Consider the following 19,918-nt stretch of genomic DNA (forward strand, 5'->3'; position numbering starts at 1 on the left):
TAGAAAAAAGTACTTTAATCCATTTTAAAAATAATAAGCTTTTTGTGCAATATTTTATATGTTTCTGTGTGAAAAACCACATAAATAAACACTTTTTAAAACACCAAAAGGAAACAAAAGAAGCTTCCAGCATGACAGAGAGACTAGTTTGGCAAATCATCTCTGCAAAAGGAGATATGTACCTGGAAAAAAACTGTCAAAAACAATCATCTTAAATTATTGGAAATCGACCACAGGCATACAACAAACTGAAAAGTATTTGTTCATGAAAATCTACTGAACTTGGGAACAGCATAAGCCTGTGGCACTGTTTCCTTGGCCAGCTACCATTACTCTTCCTCTCCCATCAGTTAAGTCAGTGACTCTACAAGGATGGAACAGGTCATAAAAACCAGCAGCTATGCTGAGAAAGGGGGCTGAGTTGATTCAGCATGGAAAGCAGAAAGGCTATGCCCAAAAGTAGAAGAAAAAAGTTCTGAAGCTATCTAAGTGAGTATGAGTTTGCAGTCCCAATTGGGATACAAGAAACAAGCAGAATGACAAACTAGCAGGGGACTTAACAAAGATAACTTGAAAGAGAGAGAGCCACAGATGGACTTGATAAATTCTCCATGTATTCCTGGCTGAACAGAGGTTGCATGCATGTGTAGCAGAGACCATAGAGATCCCAAAATGCCCACACATTCCTGGATGGAGACATAAGAAGTCACAGAGAAACATAAAAACAGACAATCTTGAAAATGACCTGATCTTTTAATGCATTCCTGAATCTACTCACAGATCTTCCAGTAGAAGGGAGAAGCCTTACTGGCTTTATGTATGTGATTACAATTTCTCACCAAACATTGGTTGACATAAGGGGTGACCACTGGGAAATCAGCCTTAAAAATCAAAACAACAATAATAAACTGAGCAGAGACATTCATTCCCACATGCCACAGCACAAGTTTCACACATTTACTCTACCCAAGTATATTAAACAAATCAAAGTCAGCAATAGCAACTTTTGTGGGAAAGGAGGATGCAATCAGAATCCACAGTTGTTGCAATATATTGCCTAAATTGCATGATTTTCATCAAAAATTATGAACATGCAAGGAAGTAGAAAAATGTGACTTAAAGGAAAGAAAAAAGCAGGCAATATAGTCTTTCAGGGTTCCCATATAATAAATTTATCAAAAACATCAAAGCAGTTAATATAAATATGTTCAAAGAACTAAAGAGAACCATGTGTAAAGAAGTAAATAAAAATATGACAACAATGATTCAACAAGTAGAAAATCTCAACAAATAGATTTTTTTTTAATTTTAAGGGAAAAAGGACATAGTGGAGTTGCAAACTATAATCACTTAAAAAAATCACCAGAGAGGTTCAACAAAAGGTTCAAAATAGCAGAAAATCAGTGAACTTAAAGACATTATTAGTAAAAATTATCCAATTTAAAGAACAGAGATTAAAAAGACTATAGAAAATGAACAGACTTAAGAGACCTGTGGGACAATATAAAGCGATTCAAAATACTTGAAATGGGACTATCAAAAGGAAAAGGGGAAGCAGAAAAATATTTGAAGAAATAATGGTGAAAACTTTCAAAATTTGATGAAGAAACTAATGTACAGATCAAAGAATTTCAGTAACTGCCAAGTAGGACAAAGAAAAGAAATTCACACCTAAACATATCACAGTTAAATTGCTGAAAGACAACAGAGAACCTGAAAGCAGTAAGAGAAAAACAACTCATACATACAGGCGCATAACGGTATGATTAATGACTGACTTCTCATCTTAAACACGGAGACAGCAGACCTGCCTTAAAGAAATACTAAACAAAGTCCTTCAGGCTGCAAAGAAATGACATAATATGGTAACTCAAATTCATAAGAAAAGAAGAGCAACAGACGTGGAAATATGTGGGTAAGCAGAAAAGACTATGTAAACCTCTTTTCCAAATTCTCTCTTAACAACTTAAAAAGACCTGAGAGGTTATAAAACGATGATGATAATACTGTATTGTTGGGGTTATGAGCTATATAGGTACAATATATATGGGAATAATGGCACAAAAGCAGAAAGGTAACAGAGGCAGGCTGGAGTTAAATATTTTAGCAAACTAAGTTAGTAACCAGAAGTATACTCTGAGAAGTTAAAATGTATAATATAATCCCTAAAGCAATCACTTTTTTAAAAACCCTCAAATACATATTTTTTTAATAAAGAGGACTTAAAATGGTATCATTGAAGGGTCCCCACCAGTAAGATGGGAAACTTCTGGCTTCTCTTCGGGGTCCTCGGTTCCCGCCGGCGCCACCTGAAGCCCAATCACCTCTCGCCTCCCTCCCAATCCCAGCACCTAGCCAACAGCCACCAGCCCCGTAGAAGTAACACCACAATCACCCTATGCCCCTTCCTATATAACCCAGCACCTTACCCTAATAAAGCAGAATTCTCTGGTGAATTGCTGCTGTGTGTCGCTCCTTTCCTTTCATTGGTGCCGAAACCCAGGAGACGGGACACCCCAACTGGGCCCCGTCTTCCCCCCGACACCAGCAGCAGCTTTCCCTCGTCCTCTTTTTCCGGTGCTGGCTTATCACACTCACCACTCCTCTCTGGCCTTTAGGTAAGTTTTCCCCCCGGAGTGGGCCACACTTCCCTGAGCTATCGCAGTGCCATTGACCGTGATCGTCCGGCAAGGCCCTGACGCTCGGGGACGAGGAGGGAACTCTTCCCGCCTCAGGCCTTCACGGCTGCGGTGGACCCTCAGGCCCCTCCTCCAACAGCCATAAATCCCCGCCTCAGGCCTTAAACTTTTTAAGCAAAATTTCCCCCGGGTGGGCCACTCTTCCCTGAGCTATCGCAGTGCCATTGACTGTGATCGTCAGGCAAGGCCCTGACACTCGGGGACGAGGAGGGAAATCTCCCCGCCTCAGGCCTTCAAGGCTGCGGCAGACCCTCAGGCCCCTCCTCCGATAGTCATAAACGCACTCACCGTCCCTTCCATCAGTGCCGAAACTTTTTAAGCAAAATTTCCCCGGGGTGGGCCACTCTACTCCGAGCTATCACAGTGCCATTGACTGTGATTGTCCGGCAAGGCCCTGACGCTAGGGGACGAGGAGGGAACTGTCCCCGCCTCAGGCCTTCACGGCTGTGGCAGACCCTCAGGCCCCCCTCCAACAGCCATAAACGAGGTGACTCCTTTGCAGATGAGAACGCTCCCTTTCCCCACCCCCCCTCCTTCTGTTCCGTCTGCCGAAATCTGTTCTGTCTCCTGAAAATTCCTAGCGCTAGGTACCTCGTGACTCCGGCACTCTGCCTTCTTAGGGAAGTCTGGGTGATGACCCACACTTCCTAAGAAATTCCGACTCGTATACGAGTTTCCACAGACCACCAAGGATCATCGGGGATGCCCTTTGTCTCCTTGCGGTCTGCTTCCAGTCTGAGGATCTCCGTTCGTCTTCCCCTGTCTGTCTCCATCTCTGTCCTTTAGCCATGGGAGCCTCCTCATCCCTCCCTGAAAGTTCACCTCTTGAATGCCTGCTTAAGCATCTGGCTACCCTCTCCCTGACACCTGATATAAAACCAAAACTTCTCCGTAAATATTGCTCGCAAGATTGGCCGACATACCCCCTAGACAATAACAACCAATGGCCCGCAGGGGGAACTCTTGATCCTAACATCACTCGCAATCTCTTTAACTACTGCCAGCGCCTGAAAAAATGGAAGGAGATTCCCTATATTGAAGCTTTTCGCCTCCTAGCTCAAAATCCCAGCCTCTGCACCACCTGCTCCCCGCCCCAAGTTCTCCTGGCCTGCAAGCCGTCTCCCTCCCCTCCACACACTCCCACTCCCTCTTCGAATACCTTTGACCCAACCGACAAGACTCTGCCATACAGGCTTCCCCCTTCAGCCCCTCCCCCTCCTACAACCCTTCCACCCTCCGCCACTGCCGCTGCCTCTTTCCCCGCGGTGGAAGCCTCCCGTCCTCTCCCTTCCCCTTTTTCTCCTACAACAGCCCCTCCCCCTTCCTCTACCGCCGCCGCCACTGCCTCCACCCCTGCAGAAGCCTCCCGTCCTCTCCCTTCTCCCTCCTCCCCTCCCTCCACCACCATCTCCTCCCCCACCTCACCCCATCCTCCTCCGTCCCCTTCACCTCCCCCCCTCCCGCAGATCGAGCCTGAGCCTTTCACCCCCCTCTAAGTTCCAGGAGCCTCCTCCGTCTTTGCCCCCTCAGACTCGGTCCCGAGGGCCTCCCAAAATTATCGCGGCTTTGTACCCATCACCTGTTTCCCCCGCACAGACTGAGCCTGAACCCTTAAGTCCCCCTCAGACTCGGTCCCGAGGGCCTCCCAAAATTATCGCCCCCCCTCTGGGAAGTAGCAAGATCCGAAGGCATCGTGCGCATTCACATCCCTTTCTCCTTAGGAGATTTAGCCCAACTAGAGAAACGCCTAGGTTCCTTTTCCACTGATCCCACGACATACATCAGGGAGTTTCAATGGACCCTCCAATCTTACAGCCTCACACATCATGACATTTTCATGCTCCTGGCCAATACTCTCCTCCCTGAAGAGCGTAGACGAGTTTAGGACTTCGCCCAAATGCATGCTACCGAAACCCACAGGACTGACCCCACCTATTCCCCTGGCCCCACTGCTGTCCCCGAACAAGACCCACACTGGGATTATAACACCGTCGTGGGTCTCCGCTCTCGAGATATTTTTGCCTCCTGCTTAATAGCAGGTCTGAAAAAGGTAGGTCATAAAGTAGTCAATTTTCAAAAGCTCCAAGACATAATTCAAAAGAGAGATGAAACCCCCTCCAAGTTCTTAGACAGACTCACTCAAGCCCTACTACAGTATACCAGCCTGGACCCAGAAACACCTGAAAGAAGACATGTCCTTATGACATACTTCCTAGCTCAAAGCTACCCCAACATTAAAGCTAAACTCAAAAAGTTAGAACAGGGCCCCGCTACCCCACAGACTGAGATCCTAACAGTGGCCTTTAAAGTCTTCCATAACCGGGAGGAGGAGAAAGAATGCCATAAACAAAAGGCTGATCAGGCCAATTTCCAGATGTTGGCCCAGCTGATAAAACCACAACCTGGGCACCCCTCTACAAACAAGCCCCCCCCAAGAGCTTGTTTCAAGTGCAGAAAAGAGGGGCATTGGTCAAGGGCGTGCCCCTCCCCCAGATCTCCTACCACCCCATGCCCCAGATGCCACAAAAAGGGCCACTGAGGGTGTGATTGCCCAACCACCCGAAGGGGAGGCTGGACAAACAACCCCCATCCTAAGCCTGCCGTAGTGGGGCTGGCAGAAGAAGATTGATGGGGCCCGGGGGCTTCTCGCCCAACCATTTCCATCACCAAACAGGAGCCCAGGGTTACTTTAACAGTAGACGGTCGCCCCATCTCCTTCCTCCTAGATACAGGAGCCACCTTCTCAGTCTTGCGAGAATACCGGGGCCCTACCACGCCAGCCATTACTCCTATAGTCGGGGTAGGAGGTAAACAGATCTTCCCATTAAACCCCCCCCCCTTTTATGCACAATCCTAGACAATCCCATACCTTTTTCCCACTCCTTCCTGGTTATGCCCCAGTGTCCCATCCCTTCACTAGGATGAGACATCCTTTCCCTCCTCCATGTTTCCATAACTATATCCACTCCCACAGCCCCCAGTACTCCCTTTCTGATGGCCCTCATAGCCGACAACCCCCCTCTACCCAATGAAAGCTCCGGTTCCGCCCTCATACACCCTGTAAATCCCAAAGTTTGGGACATTACAAGCCCCTCCGTGGCCCTATGTCCCCCTGCCTCTATCAAATTACGTGACCCCTCTCAGTATATCTGTCAGGCCCAATACCCCCTAACCACTTCAGCCCTCATAGGCCTCCAACCCATCATTCAAGATCTCTTAAACAAAAATTACCTCACACCCACTCACTCCCCATTTAATACCCCCATATTAGCTGTTAAAAAAACCAACGGATCTTTCTGCCTTGTCCAAGACCTTCGCCTTATCAACATGGCCGTTGTCCCTATCCATCCCTTAGTTCCAAATCCATACACCCTTTTATCGCAGATCCCTGCCTCAGCATCCCACTTCTCAGTCCTAGATCTCAAGGACGCATTTTTTTCTACCCCTCTAGACCCCTTCTCCCAAGATTTTTTCGCCTTCACCTGGACAGACCCATGCACCAGACATTCTGAACAACTTACTTGGACAGTTTTGCCACAAGGCTTCCAAGATAGTCCCCATATTTTTGGACAAGTCCTAGCTCAAGACCTCAAACAGTTTCATCATGATCACCCCGAGTCCACTTTATTACAATATGTAGATGATCTTCTACTCTGCAGTCGCTCGTGGGAACAGTCTCAACTTGACACTGCGTCTCTACTTAACCTTCTAGCTTCCAGAGGTTACCGGGTATCCCCCGTCAAAGCTCAAATCTCTTCCCCTTCTGTCACTTACCTCGGATTCCTTCTGTCTCAACAAAGAAAGTCCATTACCTTAGACAGAAAACGACTCCTCTCTGAACTGCCCGTTCCCAAAACCAAGACAAATCCTTTCCTTTCTAGGCCTGGCTGGGTATTTTAGAGCGTGGATCCCTAACTTCTCCCTGTTGGCAAGACCCCTATATGACCTCAGCAAGGGCCCCCCTGAAGAACCATTATCCTCACCCCGACACTCCTTCATTAAGCTCCATCAAGCCCTTGTGGAAGCTCCACCTCTCCACCTCCCTGATTTGTCAAAACCTTTCTCATTATACATTCATGAGAGGTCCAGTCAAGCTCTAGGAGTCCTAGGCCAATATTATGGCCCATCCTTTGCCCCAGTAGCTTATCTCTCCAAGCAATTAGACCCCACAGTTCGGGGATAGGCCTCCTGCCTACGGGCATTAGCCGCTGGGCAGCTCTTGCAGAAAGAAGCTCATAAACTAACATTCGAAGCGCCCCTTACCATTCTGTCCCCACATCACCTAAAAGATCTCTTAACCTACAAAAGTTTACAGACTCTCCCTCCCTCCAGACTCCTGACCTTACTGTCCTCTTTCCTCCAAAGTCCAAACATTTCTTTCCTCCCCTGCCAGCCCCTGAATCCGGCCACTCTTCTTCCTCTACCCTACTCTCCTCATACTCCCTCGCATGATTACCTGGAAGCCCTTCACAACTTTCTTCCGTGCCACCCCACGATCTCCGAAGGAGGCCTCTCACACTCTGACCTCATCTGGTTTACTGATCGGTCCTCCTTTAAACATGAGGGCACCCACTACGCAGGATACGCAGTAGTGTCCCTCGAAGATGTGATTGAGGCACGAGCCCTACCCCCTGGTACAACCAATCAGCAGGCCGAACTCATTTCAGCCACCAGAGCTTGCACTCTGGCCCGGGACACGTCTCTCATATTGTACACTGACTCCAAGTACATATTCCACATTCTCTTGTCTCACGCGGCAGTATGGAAAGAACAAGGCCTCCTCACCACAAAAGGAAATTCCATAACTAATTCAGCCTTAATTACTAAACTTCTAGAGGCTTCACAACTCCCACACCGACTAGGCATAGTCCACTGCAAATCACATCAAAAGGATGACTCCCCCATTGCAAGAGGTAACAACAAAGCTGACAGAGTAGCCCGGTCAGTTGCCCTATCAGAAGACACACCAGACAACAATCCATCTGCCCTTGCGGTTTTAGCCTTATCACAAGACACCCTCTGCTCCCAGGACAAAGAGTCTCTCTTCCGCCTCTTACATGATCTGTTCCATCCCAGCCCCCAATCCTTGATCCATTTTTTACAATCTTTTTTTCCTCTCTCTCCTGAAGACAAAACCCTACTTAACCAAATCACCTGCAAGTGCACCATCTGCCAATGCAGTAACCCTAATACCCCCCTCAAGGCCCGACCCTTCCCAGCTCATCAAGCAAGGGGTAATGTCCCCGCTGCAGATTGGCAAATAGACTTCACTAACATGCCCCCTGTACGGCATACCAGATACCTACTCGTGTTAGTAGATACATTTTCAGGATGGGTCGAAGCTTTCCCCACCACTAACAAACGAGCATCCGCGGTTGCCTCTATTCTCCTCACCCAGATCTTTCCTAGGTTCGGGATGCCCACTTCCCTCCAATCAGATAACGGCCCTGAGTTCACTGCCCAAATTATCCAGAACCTCTCCAAGTCGCTCTCGCTCCCCTGGCATTTACATTGTCCTTATCAACCACAAGCTTCGGGAAAAGTAGAAAGAGCCAATAGGACTCTAAAAGACATCCTGACCAAACTATCTCTAGAACTAGTTCGCTTACTTCCCTTAGCTCTACTCCGCATTCAAGCCCTCCCAAAAAAACCTTCCTTCTTGTTGCCCTTTGAGATCATGTACGGCCACCCGATTCTACCCCCGGGGCTCCCTTCCCACAAAGGACCAATTCCTCCCAATACGACCCTTCCACTACTCTCTCTCCTCCGCTCCGCCTCCCAAAATCCTCCTGTCTTACAGCCCGGCCAACTAGTGTTTTATAAGCCACCAGAGGATCGGCCCTCTCTCACCCCGAAATGGGAAGGTCCACACCCAGTTATTCTCTGCACCCCCTCGGCCACCAAGCTCTCACTGCCTGATAACTCTGTCACCCCTTGGATTCATATCTCCAGGTTGAAACCAAATACCCAGGACCCACCTTCTCTGGACACCCAAGACCCATCAGTCACAATCCAGAGTCCTTCGGATACAGCCCAAGACGCTGTCTACTCTACCATACCTCATCCCTCTGATCCCTTGAAGCTCCGCATCTCCCGTGCACCCCCTTTGCCATCCATACCCAAATCATGACTTTTTCCTCCTTTACTGCTCTCTCGCTTTTTTTCCTCATTCCTATTATCTTCTCTGCCACCCCACCCTCCTTTGTATGGCGATTCAAAGTCAGACATACTTACACACAGCATCAAACAAAAGTTATTGCCCTCATTACCACATCAGACTGCCCTCTGAAAGGCTGCTCTGAGCCTTTGTACCTCCACTTTCCTCCCTCCATCAAAGTGTTCACTTACAGCTACCTTTATTCTCCCTACCTCTGCTTCCTCTATGACCAAAGACAAGCCTATTGCAGGCAATGGCAAGACACCTACGGGGGATGTCCCTACTGGTCTTGCGCCATTCACTACATGGGTGACTTCCAGTACCCACAGTATTACTCCTCCAACCGTTTCATGAAATATCCCAACGGCTCATTCTCCTTATCAATCCCAGATCCCTGGGACTCTCGATGGGCTGCCGGAGTCACAGCCTCAGTTTACTATGGGGGGTCCTTGACCCCCCACGGTACCCTTCATATCTCTCGAGAGTATGTTCCCTCTCACTCCCAGATCTCTCAAGTTGCATCAGATAGCAGACATTCCAAAAAAGTCATTATCCAAACTCTTGACGGCGCCTCTTCATCTTATTCCTCCTACTCTTGGTTACAGCTCATTCAAGACACCACCATCTTTCTCAACCACACCCTCAACACCGCCAATTGTTTCTTGTGCGCATCACTACAGCACTCACTGCTGGCCGCCGTGCCCCTTAATATTTCCAACTACTCCTTCCATGCAGAAGGACAACCCCTCCGCCCCCTGGCAGACATACCCCTATGGGAACCAGAATATGCAGATAATCTCACCATCTACCACTGTGTAGGCCCAACTCCACCCCCCTCCAGCGCACTTCACTGCCTCCCTATCTACACCCCTACCTCCGGCTCTAAGACTTTTACACAACCGGGACACTTCTTTTGGTGTAATGGCAGTCTTTTCAACTCACTGCCTCTCCACTCCGATACACCCTGCATTCTCGTCACCCTAATCCCACAGCTTACACTTTACAGCATGGCAGAATTCCTTGAGCTCCAACCTCCCTTGCCCTCGCACACAGAAAGGGCTGCTTTCCTTCCCATCATGGTCGGTATCTCTTTGATCACCTCAGCCATTGGGGCAGGGTTTTCGGGAGGAGCCTTGGGTCACTCTCTATGGGCAGTTAGAGATCTCGACGCCAAACTTGAGGGAGCCCTGACATCCACTGCCGATTCCCTAGCCTCTCTCCAAAGACAGGTCACTTCACTAGCTAAAATCACCCTTCAAAACCGGCGGGCCCTAGATCTGCTTACAGCCGAGAAGGGCGGCACCTGCGTCTTCCTCTGGGAAGAGTGCTGCTATTACATCAACGAATCCGGCATTGTAGAAACTGACATCACCAAACTCACCGACCTTGCCTCCAGTCTCCACTCTGCTTCCAATTCCAACCCATTCTCGTCAATACTAACAAACCCCCTCCTTACCTGGGTCTGGCCCATTGCAGGCCCCATAATAGTCATTCTTCTCGTCTGTCTCTTCTTACCCTGTATAATAAAGTTCATCAAATCCCAAGTCAGAAAAATCTCTAATCAAGGTTTCAACCAGCTTTTACTCAGGAACTACCAGCTTCTGGCCACAGAAGATCCCTCACCCTCACGTGACCTCCTCACCACACGCTGAGATGGACCCCTCTCTCCACTGGAAACTGTTCCTGGAAACAATGGCCGCAGACGCCTGGCTCCTGACACCCATATCCTCTTGGCACCATTGGAATCAACAGGTCCTCGACCTATGGTTACAGGGAACCTTCATTGATTTCCAACCTGAAGAAGTCCACATCTACTCGTCCTTACTGTGGGGAGTCCTATCAACCCTTTCCTCCCAATCCTCAAGCCCTCACTCCCTTCTCCGCCCCTGTTCAGCAGGAAGCAGTGAGAGAGAAAGCAACGTCCACAACCCCATAGAGGAGAAAGGGGGGAATGAAGGGTCCCCACCAGTAAGATGGGAAACTTCCAGCTTCTCTTCGGGGTCCTCAGTTCCCGCCAGTGCCACCTGAAGCCCAATCACCTCTCGCCCCCCTCCCAATCCCAGCACCTAGCCAACAGCCAACAGCCCCGTAGAAGTAACACCACAATCACCCTATGCCCCTTCCTATATAACCCAGCACCTTTCCCTAAAAAAGCGGAATTCTCCGGTGAATTGCTGCTCTGTGTCGCTCCTTTCCTTTCAATCATAAAAAGTAACTGATACATAAGGAAGCAAAGGGGGAGCAGAGCAACAAAAAAGATATGAAACATACAGAAAATACATAGCAAAATGGCTATTTGTAAACACAAACATACTGTAACTACATTAAATATAAATAAGCTAAACACAGAAATTGTCAAACTGGATAAAAATAGACCCATCTATATGCTGTCTACAAGAGACACACACCTTAGATCCAAAAAACACAAAGAAGCTGAAAGTGAAGAGAAGGAAAACGATATACCATGCCAATAGTAACCACAGAGAACTTGAGTGACTGTATTATTTATATTACTATCAGCTGAAATAAACTTTAAGACAAAAAATATTACTAGACACTAAGAGATAATTTCATAGTGTTAACAGTCAATACAAGAGGAAGGTATAACAATTGTAAATGTATATATACAACTAACAACCTTAAAATACATGAAGCAAAATCTGACACAACATAATTAAGAAAAGAGACCATTCAACATTGTTAGAGACATTAATAATCTATCTTTAATAATTGATAAAACATATAGACAGAAAATCAGCAAGGATATGGAGGACTAACATCAGCCAGTCATTTGCAATGGCACAGACAGATGTTATGCTAAGTGAAATAACCAAGACAGAGTAAACACTGGGTGGTATCACTTTTATGTGAAATCAAAATAAAAAGTTAAACTTACAGAGAAGTGGTTGCCAGGTGCTGGAGGGTAGGGAAAATATGGAGAGGTTGGTAAAAGATACAAATTTGCAGCTATATGATGAATAAATTCCGAAGAATTAATGTAGGACATGAGATCAATATAGTTGATAACAGGGTCTCTCTTGTCCCCTCCTGGCGTGAGCCAGGAACTCTGTCCTCTCACTGTATCTCTAAGTAAAAGCGTCTCCCCAGCTGTCCTACCTTGCATGTTTGCTAAGTTCCTACCTTGAGTGTTTGTGAAGTTCATTCTTCAGCTTCGTGAATAAGAACCCCAGCATCATCTTTGGGGGCTCGTCCAGGATAACTTTGGAGGACCAATTAAAAACACTGATTACATTACCAAGGCTTTGACTGGAATGTCATACCTGAGAAACATGTGCATAAACTCAGATATGAACAGCTTTAAGGAACTAAGGTTGACTTTATAAAGCCAACAAAGCCTCTTGGAAGAACTGGCCTATACCTTGCTTACAGGGTTCCCAGCAGCCTTACCAGAAGCCATAAAACTGCAAATAATAATAGTGATGGAACCCAAGATGGAAGTATCCGTTTTTTTAGGCCCTGTTGACTGACCAGTGGTGGAGACCTAACTGCACCCTTTACTGCACCCCCTCAGCATGAAGCAGCCAGAGTGGTCATTGTCCCCTTTCCCCTACAGAGAGCAGCTAGGGTCTCTATCTGTAGGGGGGGTGGAATGAGACAGGGACCATGGGCTTCAACGGAGTAGGGTGAGGGCCTCCAGAAAAAGCAAGGCAGGATATTTACAGTCAGAGCAGTATAACTACATGCAAGAAAACCCCCTACCAAAACTCTGTGTTAAACATTAAACTCTAGAGTCATTCTTCAGTGAGATCAGTTGATACTCCCCAAATAAAGGAAAGTAGCCCATGTTTTTATTATGCTAATCGTTTGTAATCATGTGTAAGATTCACTTCAGCATGCTAAAAGGGACTTAATGTCTCATCAAGGACAAACATCCTAAGACCACTTTTAACAAGTCCACAGCCTAAGTCCTTTATCAGTTCCCCCAAATCCTCAACTGCCTATAAATTCCCTAGACAATGCACCATACCAGACTCTTGTCCCCTGCTAGACAAGAGGCAGGAGCTCTGTCCTTTCACTTTCTCTCTAAATAAAAGCCTGTACCTTGTTCTCCTAAAAAAAGAAAAAAGAAAAAATTTATATATATGTATAGTTGACAACAGTGTATTTGTATAACTGAAATTAAAATTTGCTAAAAAAGTATAACATATGTTCTCAACCCTCTCCCCAAAAAATTAATTCGTGAGGTGGTGGATATGATAAATAACTAGGTGAGAGGTAGCCTTTCACAAATGTACATGTACATATTAGAAAAGAGTTTTCACAAGAAATAACAAGTGGTGGCTAGGATATGGAAAAAAGTGAACCCTTGTACAATGTTGGTGGGAATGTAAATTGGTGCAGCCAACATGGAAAGCAGTATGGAAGTTTCTTAATAGACAAAAACTAGAAATACCATATGACCCAGTAATTCCACTCTTGGGAATTTACCTGAAAAAAAAACACAGAATCACTAATTTAAAAAGATGTATTTCTGGATTCTCAATTCTATTTCATTAATCTACATGTCTAGTCTTATGTCAGGGTTTGATTATTGTAGTTTGTAGTAAGTTTTGAAACCAGAAGTGTGCATCTTCCTACTTTGCTCTTTTTCAAGATTGTCTTGGATATACTGACTCCCTTATATTTCTGTATAAACTTAGATTCAGCTTGTAACTTTCCAACAAAAGCCAATGGGATTTTGATAGAGATGGCACTGAATTTGCAGATCAATTTGGGGAGTACTGCCATCTTAATAATATTACATCTTCTAATCCATTAACATGGACTATCTTTCCATTTATCTATAGTTTTAAATTTTCTTCAGTGAGGTTTTATAGTTTTCAGCATGTTCATACTTCTTTTATTAAATTTATTCCTAAGTATGTTATTCTCTTGATGCTATTATAAATGGAATTTTTAAATTTCATTTTCAGTTTGTTCACTGCTAGTGTATAAATTTTTAATTAATTTTGGTTTAGAATCAGGGTTATACTAGCCTCAGGGAATGATTAAGGAAGTGTTCTCTCTGTTTCTTTAGAGTATTTTAAAGATTTGTGTTAATTCTTCTTTAAATATTTGGTAGAATCTGCCAGTGAAGCCCCCTAGTACTGAACATTTGTTTGTCAAGTTTTTTTTTCCCTTAACTAATCCAATCTCTTTCAAGTTATAGGTCTTTTCAGATTCTCTGTCTTGAGTCAATTTCAGTAGTTTGTTTCCCTAGTTCATCTAGGTTTTCTAAGGTAGTATTTCAAATACATGAGGTTAGCAAAAATTTAAAGGCTGATAATATCAAATGTATTGGGATATATATGAACATAGGTACATATTCAGCTATACCTCAACAAATTTGGAGAAATGAAATACAGTGTGTTTTCTGACCATAATGGAGTCACCCTAGAAATCAGTAACAGAAAGACAGCACAAAAATCTCCAGACATTTAGAGATTGAACAGCATACTTCCAAATAATACCTGAGCCAAAGAAGAAGTCTCAAGGAAAATCAAAGCATACATTGAACTGATACAATGTACAACACAACAAAAATACGACATATCAAAATTTGTAAGGCACAGCTAATGCTTTGAGGGCAATTTATAGTTCTAAACGCACACATTAGAAAAGAGGAAACGTCTGAAATAAATAATCTAAGAACTTAGAAGGGGAAGAGCAAAATAAACACAACATGAGCAAAAAGATGTGAATAATAAAGATAAGAGCGGAGAGCAATAAATTTAAGCAAAAATAGCAAACATCATGAAAAAAAGACCTGATTCTCTAAAAATAACCAAAGAAACTGACAAACCTCTAGCAAAGCTGACAAAAAAGAGAAGACACAAATTGTCAATATCAGCTATAAAATAGGGTATAACACTGCAGACCTTACAGACATCAAAAGGAAATAAAGGAATATTATGAACAACTCTACACATGTAAATATGAAATGGACTGATTTCTTAACACAAACTACCAAAACTCAGTTGAACAGACCTACAACCATTAAAGAAATTGAATTCATAATTTAAAATCTGCCAAGGAAGAAATATCTGGCCTAGATTGTTCACTGGAGAATTCTTTAAAGTGTTGAAAAAGTTAATTCTAATCCTACACAATTTCTTCTAAGAAAAACAGGAAATTACTTACCTGTTCATTTTATTAAGGTGGTTTTACCCTAATGCCAAAACAAGATAAAGACAGTACAAAAATATATATATAACAATATCCCTCATGAATATAGATGCAAAATCCCCAACATAATATTAGCAAATATAATTCAGCAATATATAAAAATTATACAACATAAGGAAGTGGAGTTTATTCTAAGAATTCAGAGTTAGTTCAATATTAAAAAATTAATGTAACCTACCATATTAACATGTTAAAAAAGAAAAATCACATTACCATATCACTTGATACAGAAATATTTTACAAAATCCAATGTCTATTTTTTATTTAAAAATCTCAGAAAAACAGGAATACAGAGGAACTTCCTCAATTTGATAAAGAGCATCTACAAAATACCTATAGTTAATAACTAACTAAGATCAGGAAAAAGTCAAGAATGTCCATTCTCACTATTGTTACACAGTTCTGCAAGTTCAAGCCAGTGCAATAAGGAAAGAAAAGACATATAGATCAGAAAGGGAGAAGTAAAACCATCCCTGTTTACATAAGACATAATTGACTAAATAGAAAATCCCAAGAAAGCTACTAAAAAAACCTTTTAGAACTGGTAAGTTCAGAAAGGTTGCAAGATACAAGATGAACATACAAAAGTCTACTGTATTTCTATACATCGGCAATGAATACATGGATTCCAAAAGTAAAAAAAAATAAATGTTATTTACAACAGCTCAAAAACAAACATATTTAAGTGCAAATCTAACAAACTACATATAGGATGTGTGTGCTACAAAACACTGATGAAATTAAGCAACAGACCTAAATAAATGTAGAAACATACAATGTTCATGGATTGGAAGGCTCAATGGAGTAAAGATGTCAATCCTCCCCTAAAGACAGGTTTAACCCAATTTCTGTCAAAATCCCAATAAGATCTTTCACAAAAATAGGTAAAATTGTTCTAAGATTTACATGGGAAAGCTACTTTCATGATTAAAGCACTCTGCAAGGAGGCAAGACAAACTAGATCATCCATATACTGCTCATGGGAATGTAAAATGGTAGAGCCACTCTGGAAAATAGTTTATCAGTTTCTCAAAAACTAAACATGCAACTATCAGATGACCCAGCAATTGCACTCTTGGGCATTTATCCCAGAGAGGAAAACATTCACACAAAAAAAACCTGTATACAGATATTTATAGCATCATAGCTCAGATGTTCTTCAATGTTAGTTTAATCATTAAACTATGAAATACTAGTCAGCATTAAAAAGGAATGAACCATTGATACACAAAACAAAACAGATGGATCTCCAGGGAATTATGATGACTGAGAACAGTCAATATGAAAGGTTATATACTGTATGATTCTATTTACATAATATTAAGATGACATAATTATAGAAATGTAGAACAGATTAGTTATTGCCAAGGGTTTAGTAGGGGAAGGAGACAGAAGGAAAGTGGTTGCATCTATAAATGGGCTGTTTCTATAAGAGATTCTTTTTTTGATGGAAATGGCCAACATCTTGACTTTATCAATGTCAACATGCTAGTTGTGATATTGTACTATAGTGCTGCAAGATGTTAGTTACCATTGGAGGAAACCGTTTAAAGGGTATAGGGTATCTCTCTTATTCCTTATAATTGCATAGGAATCTAAAAATTATATCAAAGTATAAAAAAAGTAAAACAAAGAGGATACTGGTAGGGTTGGAATAAATGTGTCAATTCTACATAAAAGAGGAAATATTTAAAGTGCTTTTAAAACTAATTCAGATGTCAACTCCACACCCTTCTGTGTCCTTCCTTCAACTCCCTATCGTTAGGCCATTTTACTAGTTATTAACATCTTCACCAGAGAAATAACACTATTAAAATCATTTAATTTAATTATTAAGCAAAATGTGACTAGGGTAATAGAAACTCCCTTATGTGGCTCATGGGATCAATGTCATTGCCTTTAAGTTCACATCTCATATCATAAAAGATTTTTTAGAAAGGCAGATGGAGAATGTTGAAACAGAAATTTTTTATTATCTTAGGTTTTATTTTTATGTGCTACTTAGAATTTCTCTTTTTCCTAGATAATCAAAAGGATATACTTAGATGAAACCTTAATTAATATCCCAATAACATTACTATTTAGGTTATTTTCCATATTTTCTACATCTTTGATTAAATATGTTAATTTATTGGTAATTTAGCAGTCATGTTATTTTTCCAAAGTATTTTTCCATATTGATGTGGTATAAAATATATTTTTAATGAAATATGAATTTTCTTTCTTCAGGCCTCTATTTCTCTGGACAATTATAACAAATTTTACAAAGGAAAATTAAGGTAATATTCCAAAACCTAATGCTTCAATCAACTTTTTGCCCCCAAATTGTACTTTTTAATGTCACTAGCAAATTCTACTTTACAAATCTAATAGCCAATTTTCAGATCTCACCTTATTTGAACTTTTATAGTAGGTCATTCTGTCCTTAAAAGATTTCCATCACTTGCATTTGAGGCTACCACACTTTCTGAGATTTTCTTTTATCTCACTAGCATTATCTCAGTTTCTTTTGCTTGTTCCTGTGTCACTACGTGAGGTTCCAAATACTGAACAGTCCACTTTTCTTCTCTGTCCATATTTTTCCCTAAGTGATCTCATCCAATCTTTATACATGTCTTGAGAATACCATCCAAACTCAATTTACCAAATTTACTTCCAGCTTCAATCTCTCCCCTGGGATTGAAGTCATATATCCAATGCCTACTAGACCTTTCTACTGTATATAAATATGTATCTCCAACTTTTTTAAAAAAAACTCTTGATTTCCCCAACCCCTAAAACCTACTTCTTCCCCACTCTTTCTCTTCTGCTAAAGGGTGCTTCCATGTGCCCAGGTGCACTGAGTAGAAAGCTAAGAGACATTATCCTTGACCTTTCTCTTGTCCTCACTCACCACATCTCATCCCATCAGCAAGCTGTCCTTTATCAAACAAGCCAAACTCACGCCTTCCTCAGGCCTTTCCATAGAACACTACTGCACTTTCCCCTTCTTTTGAAGACTCATTCGTGTTCTTCCTTTGTCCTTCCCACCCCACATAGGCTCTCTCAAACAGTACTTTCTCAGAGAGGCTTTTCCTGACCATTCTAACTAAAAATACTATTCCTTCCCATGTGATCACCATTACATTCTCTTATTTTCTTCAGAGCTTCTATTACTACCTAACATAGTATTACACATCTGCTTATTTATATACTATTCAGCCCCCGTTCTGAACTCCAAAATGGTAGACACCATCCTGTTCACTTAGTCTGATGCATAGAAGACAATCAAATGAATTAAGAAGACTATTCTGTATGAATTCATATACCTCTACCTTTGCCACTTCTATGATAATAATGTCTCTGCTCACGTATTATTTAATTTATCCTGTAGAAACTCATTGTAGTTTATAATTTTGAAATCTTTCATCAAGGGTAGAATGTTTTTATGCATATTCTTTGAATACTGCCTCTGCTTATTCTCTATGTTCATCTTCTGAAACTCCAATTAGATCCATAATGGACTTTCTACTTTTCTCTTTATAGCTAAACCATTCTTTTTCAAATTTTCTATCTTTATCTCTCAGTACTTTGAATAATTTACTCATATATATCTTTCAGTTTACTGGTTTTTCTCTTTAGCTGCTATTCCCCATATCCACTTGATTTTTTAATTATTATTTCAATGATCATATTTTTTCATTTCTAGAAGTTGTATTTGGTTTTTATTAAAAATCTGCTTGATGTTTTTGAGAATGTCTTATCCATTTATTATATTTCTACTTCCTTTTATTAAGTTAGTAGTATCAAATGTTTGCTTTATAGTTTAACTGACAGTTTCATATGGTTTTGAAAGTTCTAGTGTGCTGTTTATTGAATCTCCTTCTGCTCACTTATAAGGCATTAAATTCAAGTCCCAAATTTTCATGAGATGGACTACAGTTATGTACTCTCAGGAAGACTTCCTTTCCCCTACCACCCCAAGTGCAAGTGTAGATAGGTAAGATTCCTCGCCTTCAACCTGAAGATGTAGACGGATTTTTTTCTACCTTTCACAGAGGGTATAACTCTTCAAGAATCATGGCTTTAAAAAGAGTTCTTAGTCCCAGTTCACACAAGTCCAAGGTATCATCTCCCACCCCAGTGTGGCCATTAAAGCTTTACTTACTGAGACTAATAAACTCCTTAGGGCTGCCTCAGCATTAGCGCACATGCTTACAACCCTGGTAATTAGTTCCCTCTTCTTTTTTAGCCCTTAGATATTTCCCTTGCTATTTTGTGAGCCCAGACATGCATTTTTAAAAGATGTTTTAACATTTCATCCAGCATTTCTAGGTACTTTGTAGCAGAAGAGATTTTAAGTTAGATAATCCTTTCTCCATATTGCCAGAAATGTTAGCTCCTTTCCTTTACAATTAAATCAAAAAGTATTAAAAGATATTTGTGTTTTCAAATAATATCTATCTATAATTGAAATTTTTTAATTGGACATAATATACTTTTTAATCCAAAAGAAATTAGAAAATGAGTTTATTCTTTTTTAATCAGTTACCAGTAAAAACCTCAGATATCCTATTCAGCTTGAATAAATGCAAGATTTGTTGTGGAAGACAACATACAATTATATGTCTTCTCCAAATTTGCCAAAGTATGTTACAAACATACTAATTAATCCTCTTGAGCATTTTTATTTTAATTTAACAATGCAACATTAATTAATCCTCATGGTGTATCTTTAAGTCAGATTTGTGGCAACTTTTATCTCTCACTTATAAGTAGAAAAGCTTACCTGTAAATAACAGGACTATGATCATACTATAAGTTAAAGATAAAGTACAGAGTCAAGACTTATGATTTCTTGTACAAGTAGAAAAAACTTGATTATGATCTAGGAAAA

At 41.9% G+C, this 19,918-nt stretch overlaps 1 protein-coding gene across 4 annotated transcripts in view; it reads right to left on the bottom strand.

The window, feature by feature from the left end:
* Nucleotides 1-19,918, bottom strand: part of GRAMD1C (GRAM domain containing 1C) — a 107,951-nt gene that overhangs the window by 72,500 nt on the left and 15,533 nt on the right. The gene's annotated exons all lie outside the window — the stretch shown is intronic.

This window comes from Manis javanica, chromosome 3 (assembly GCF_040802235.1).
Source record: "Manis javanica isolate MJ-LG chromosome 3, MJ_LKY, whole genome shotgun sequence".
In the NCBI taxonomy this organism is placed as follows: Eukaryota; Metazoa; Chordata; class Mammalia; order Pholidota; family Manidae; genus Manis; species Manis javanica.